The sequence below is a fragment of the Anser cygnoides genome, chromosome 1, assembly GCF_040182565.1.
Source record: "Anser cygnoides isolate HZ-2024a breed goose chromosome 1, Taihu_goose_T2T_genome, whole genome shotgun sequence".
NCBI lineage: Eukaryota > Metazoa > Chordata > Aves > Anseriformes > Anatidae > Anser > Anser cygnoides.
Genome location: NC_089873.1, coordinates 156,384,424 through 156,389,852, shown reverse-complemented (window position 1 = coordinate 156,389,852; position 5,429 = coordinate 156,384,424). Strand labels below are relative to the sequence as shown.

At 41.6% G+C, this 5,429-nt stretch overlaps 1 protein-coding gene across 11 annotated transcripts in view; it reads left to right on the top strand.

Moving 5' to 3' along the window:
- Positions 1–5,429, top strand: part of MBNL2 (muscleblind like splicing regulator 2) — a 110,198-nt gene that overhangs the window by 66,381 nt on the left and 38,388 nt on the right. The gene's annotated exons all lie outside the window — the stretch shown is intronic.

Genomic DNA, 5,429 nt, shown 5'->3' with positions numbered 1-5,429 from the left:
CACATTGGCTTGTCTGTATTCCATGGACATTGCCTACGTGCATTAGAGCAAAGATGAATTTCAAGGCTTGTCCATAGTTGCCTGTGATATATTCATCAGTGCTGGTAGCCAAGCATGAAGCTGAGGTAAAAATAACTCATTTAGATTTTGAGTGCCAATGAACGGGGGAAATCAAGGAGGAAAAAAAAAAAAAAAAAGAAGAGTCTATGTAATTGGGGAAGAAATAATCTTTATTTCCTGATTATTCTCAATTCATGTTTGAGTCAGTAAACACAGAAATAAAATGTTATTAATGTAAACTGTTGTTTCTTTGTCTGAATTTTCTTTGTCTTATTTGTTAATCTCAAGGATGTTTGTCAAACGACTTAAAATTTCATATGCGTCTGAGCAATTTAATATTGAGTACAATTCCCTTGATATTGCAAGGCAAATTATTAAACCATTCTCTGTAGCCATCCTTCTCAACATGTGTTTGAAAGAGCATCTTGAGAGACTCAGAGCTCTTTGTGCATTGCAAATGTGCTCTCCAGTAGAACATTTTGTCTTTTTCCATTTAAATAAATATCTCCTATTAAGTCTTCAGTGTTAGGACTCTTACATCATTTAGACATTCCATCTTTTTATAAGACCTCAATTTTTCTTCAATTTTTTTTTTAATGTCAGTTACAGGCAGTTCTAGCTCTTTATGAATAAAATGATCGTTTTTATTCTACCAGCTTTTAGTTTCTTACAAATAATTGAAATAATTAGAAGAGTAGCTAATGGGTTTTCTTTAGTTTTCGGAAAATGAATCAAGCTAAAGTCACCTGAGATTTTTTTACATTCATTTCCTTTTCTACTTTAAAGTGAGAAGCTGAATTTGCCTTTTACTTTTTCTTAAAGTGGATATGTGTAGGTGCGTATAAATATGTATGCACACTCACTAACTTTGGTGGGTGGACTTGCAAGGTAGCTTTAGAAATAAGGAATTAATTTCTCTACAAAATTTTGAGTTTTTTTGGGAGGGGCAGATCTAACAGCTCTGATATTTTAGGTGTGATATATGAGATGCTTTTTTGTTGTTGTTGTTGTTTAGTTCAGTTTTTTTGAAATAAATTTTGTCCATGTCCTAAGGTGTATTGGCAACAAGTGAAATTTCAGGTGTTTGAACTCTCAATCAAAAGCTTCATATTTCTGTTACTAGCACAGTTTGGTCTTTTTAATTTTTTTCTTTCAGATAGTTCACTTATGTCTCATTTTCAAAATATAAGATTCTATGCTGATCTCCATTTTTTGTAGAAAATTAGATACAATTCTACTTAGGCTATAGGAGTCATGTTTTCATACGCATGCATATTTGCAAGTCAACATACTTTCAATATGAAATGCAAAATTCAAAAATCATTTGAAGCTTTTTTATATACATTAAAGAATAAATTAAATGCTAAGTTATATCTTTAAAAATCAATGACTACTCACTCCCAAGACTTAACTAAATCCCCTAAGTCCTTGCACATAGGCTTAACTCTGCAGGCATGTAAAGTCCTATAGATTGTGTGAGGTGGTATGTATTCACAGCAGATAAAAAGGGAATACTTTAATGAGGCGTCTGTTTTTTTACTTTCTTTGAGAACTTGGGAAGCAGCTAAACCTGCACAGGAGAATTGAATCCCAACATTGTGATGCTGGATGGAAAATACTTTTTAACTCAGTCCAAACTGAAGTTTAGTATTTTTCCTTGATCTTGAGTGTTGAATGGGCTGTTGGTATTTGAGCTCTCATGTAGTAAAGTATATAGGGGGAAATAAGGAAATGCAAGTCCTAGAGAACAAGAGGAATCATCCTTCTCTGCATACCTCAGTGAATATACAAACCTTGTTTGTTTGTTTGTTTGTTGTTGTTTTGTTTTGTTTTGTTTTAATTTTTATTCCTTTATGGTATTTCTGCACTTGAAAAATAACATTTGAACTGAATATATCACTGTCTGTGGACAGGAGCATAAGCCCCTGTATTTTGGTCATCTAAAAATACCCTGTCTTCATATTTACTGGGTCTGTTGTTTGGCCCTACAGAGCCCAAGATCATTGGAAATGAGAACTTCCTTATTTATGCAATGGTGAAATTGTTAAATTGATTGGGTGAGGACACACTCATTCCCAACCAGAATTTGCCAAGGGGCTGCTGAAGAAGAATCCCAAAGGAAAAGAAGTTACTGTCACCAGAAACTCTTCCAGAGAAGTATTTATGGCTTAGGTACCTCCACAGCTGCTGACATTGCTGTCTCTGTGGCTATTCTTGCCATGTGCTGCCACCATCCCAGACAGGGGCCAGTGATAGCTCTTACTCAGCCAAGCTCTGAACAGCATGTAATATCTTCAGGTATCTAATATCAATATCAAGAGCAGGTGATGTCTTGTTGACTGGCATGCCCACAGTTGCAAATGCATATAGTTGGAGTTTGATCTGATCTTCACAAGTGTGTGGAAAGTTTGCTGAAGCTTTACGATACGGAATTACATATTTATTTATTTATTTATTTCTGTTGGAGAGGTGATTGTAGCATGAGGAGATTTTTTTTTGCTTGGTTGATTTTGTTGATTTTTTTTGGTGTGGTTTTTCTAACTCCAGGAAATGTTGGGATCGATGAGTGTCCAGCTGGAAACCAGAAAATTTTTTGACCTTTGTAGAACAAGTTGCTCAGATATCTTCTAAACCCATTCATCTTGAATGTCATAAACATTTTTTTTCTTGAAATTGCATATTTAATCCTTAGAGATCACACAATTTCATCTGCATTTGTTAGTTTGAACTCATTTTCTTAAGGAAGCAGATCTGGCATAATTGCACTCTCTGTATTTTTGTCAGCGTCAGCTTTGCACCCTAATAACTTTCGAACACCCTGGCCAATTTCAGGCCGCTTTGCTAGAAGCAGACATCTCAAACACGTATCACTTGATATGAAAGAGTTCTCGCTGCTTAGGCAAAAATCTGTGTCTGGGTGGAAGACAGGGATCCAAATTACTGCCCCGTTAAGGAAAAGGCTACAGTATAAATTGAGCCGCTCACGAGTGTGGCCTGCCAGCCACATGCACATTTTGGCTGGCTGTTTAGGACATGCACAGCTTGAGCAAGTTATATTTATTGCGCGACCTGTGTGCCAGTCTATAGTCAGGAGAGGTGGGAGGGTGCTGGGGGAAAGGGGGAAAAAGGGAGGGACGGCCGTGGGGTACAGAAGGGATCTGGGAGCTTAGGGAGATATGGTATATATGGGGGCAACTGGACGTATCTTGGGGAGAGGGATGGGAAAAAGGGATCTGCAAGAAAGCAGGCCTCCCCGTTTCTGCTCCTCGTCGGGTAGCCTGTCTTCTAAACATAATGAATGTGTAACGATGCTCCTCCTGGTAGAGCGCCTTCAGTACTGACAAGGGGGTGTCTGGAAGGTTGTAGTGGGTTTACGTGGCAAGGTTTTGGTACCGGGGGCCATAGGGGTGGCTTCTGTGAGAAGGATCTAGAAGCTGCCCCATGTTTGGTAAGGGCCCCACTGCTGACCAGAGCTGAGCCAGTAAGTGATGTTGTTTTGCGTCTCTATGAGAGCATATTTAAGACAGGGAAAAAAAACGCTGTGCCACACAGCAGCTGGGAGAGTGAGAGGGGTGAGGAACAGCCTTGCAGGTGCCAAGGTCAGTGAAGAAGGAGGGGAAGAGGTGCTCCAGGTGCCGGAGCAGAAGCCCCCTGCAGCCTGTGGTGAGGACCGTGGCGAAACAGGCTGTCCCCCTGCAGCCCATGGAGTACCACGGTGGAGCAGGGTTCCACGCTGCAGCCCGTGGAGGAGACCACGGTGGAGCAGGTGGACCTGCACCGACGGAGGCTGCGGCCTGTGGAAGACCCCTGCCGGAGCAGATTCTGGGCCGGACCTGTAGCCTGTGGAGAGGAGACCACGCAGGAGCAGGTGACCTGGCAGGAGCTGCTGCCCGTGGGGGATCCAGGTTGGAGCAGTTCACTCCTGAGGGACGGACCCTGTGGTACGGACCCATATCTGGAGCAGTTCTTGAAGAGCTGCTGCCTATGGGCAGCCCACGCCGGATCAGTTCAGCAAGGCCTGCATCCTGTGGGAGGGACCCCGCAGCACAGGGGACGGGAGTGACTGAGAAGGAGTGGCAGAGAAGCGCTACAGACTGACCATAGCCCCCATTCCCCCGTTCCCCTACGCTGCTCGGGGGGAGGAGGTGGAAGAGGGTGGATGGGGGAAGGTGCTTTTGGTTTCTTTCCTTTGTTTCTCACTTCTCTAGCTTGTTAGTAATAGGTAATAAATCTTACTATCTCCCTATGCTGAGTCTGTTTTGCCCATCACGATAATTACTGTGCGATCTCCTCATCCTTATCTCAACCCTTGAGCCCTTTTCATCGTATTTTCTCCCCGTTCCTCTTTGAGGAGGGGGAGTGAGAGAGTGGTTGTGGTGGAGTTCGGCCACCCACCCGAGTAAAACCACCACGAAGGTGCAGCCCAGCTCCTTACAGCCGTGCATGGTGGCAGGACACAGGACACTCAACGTAAGCCAAAACACAGCAGGTTCAGACTGAACGTAGGGAGAAACTTCCTCATCTTGAGGACAGCCAAGCAGTTGAGCGGGATGCTCAGAGGGGTTGTGCAGTCTCCATCCATGGAGATTTTCAAGACCTGACTGGTCTGACCTCAGGGCTGACCCTGTCTGCTCTGAGCAGCTTGGACTGGGGGCCTCTCAAAGTCCGTTCCAACCTGAATTAGGGCCTACTTTAGAAAAAAAAAAAAAAAAAAAGAAAAAAAATGCTGCAGAAAAGTACCTCACAGGAGTTTTGGATTGACTGTACAGATTGGGGCTGTTCCATTCACTACTGGGCTTTTATGCTAAGCATGCTAAGAATATGTACTGACCCCTGCCTTAAAAGCAGCCTTCAGTAGGCAAGCAAAATGTTTGTGGGTGTATTAGTTGATTCTCAGCTTAAAAGGTAAAAGACACATTATTTTGCCTTTTTTTATATATATAATAAAATTCAAGCATCTTATTTTTATGAGAGATAAAGGTAATTTTAGTAGGTAAAAACTAACTCATTATTATGCATAGGCAATTCCCAGCCTGGGCCTGGATGAATTATTATTATTTTTGTTACTATTAAAGCAAGGGTAAAATACTGAAAAAAGCTGCGGATTTATAAAATATTAAATAAAGAGATGTGGCTATACAATCTGCAGACAGGAAATGGGTTCTTGGTATTTTAATATGCACAGTTAAGGTGGTTTACTTCTGCACTTACTTCTTTTTGCTTATTTTAAAATTATAATTCCTGGCTTTTTAATATACTCCAGTCTCTGGGCCATTTTGTGCCACTGGTTTTAGGCAAACTACCTATTGGTCTTTTTAGGGAAATCTATTGATTTCAGAAGAAGTCAGTGGTGTGCCACAGCTCATTAA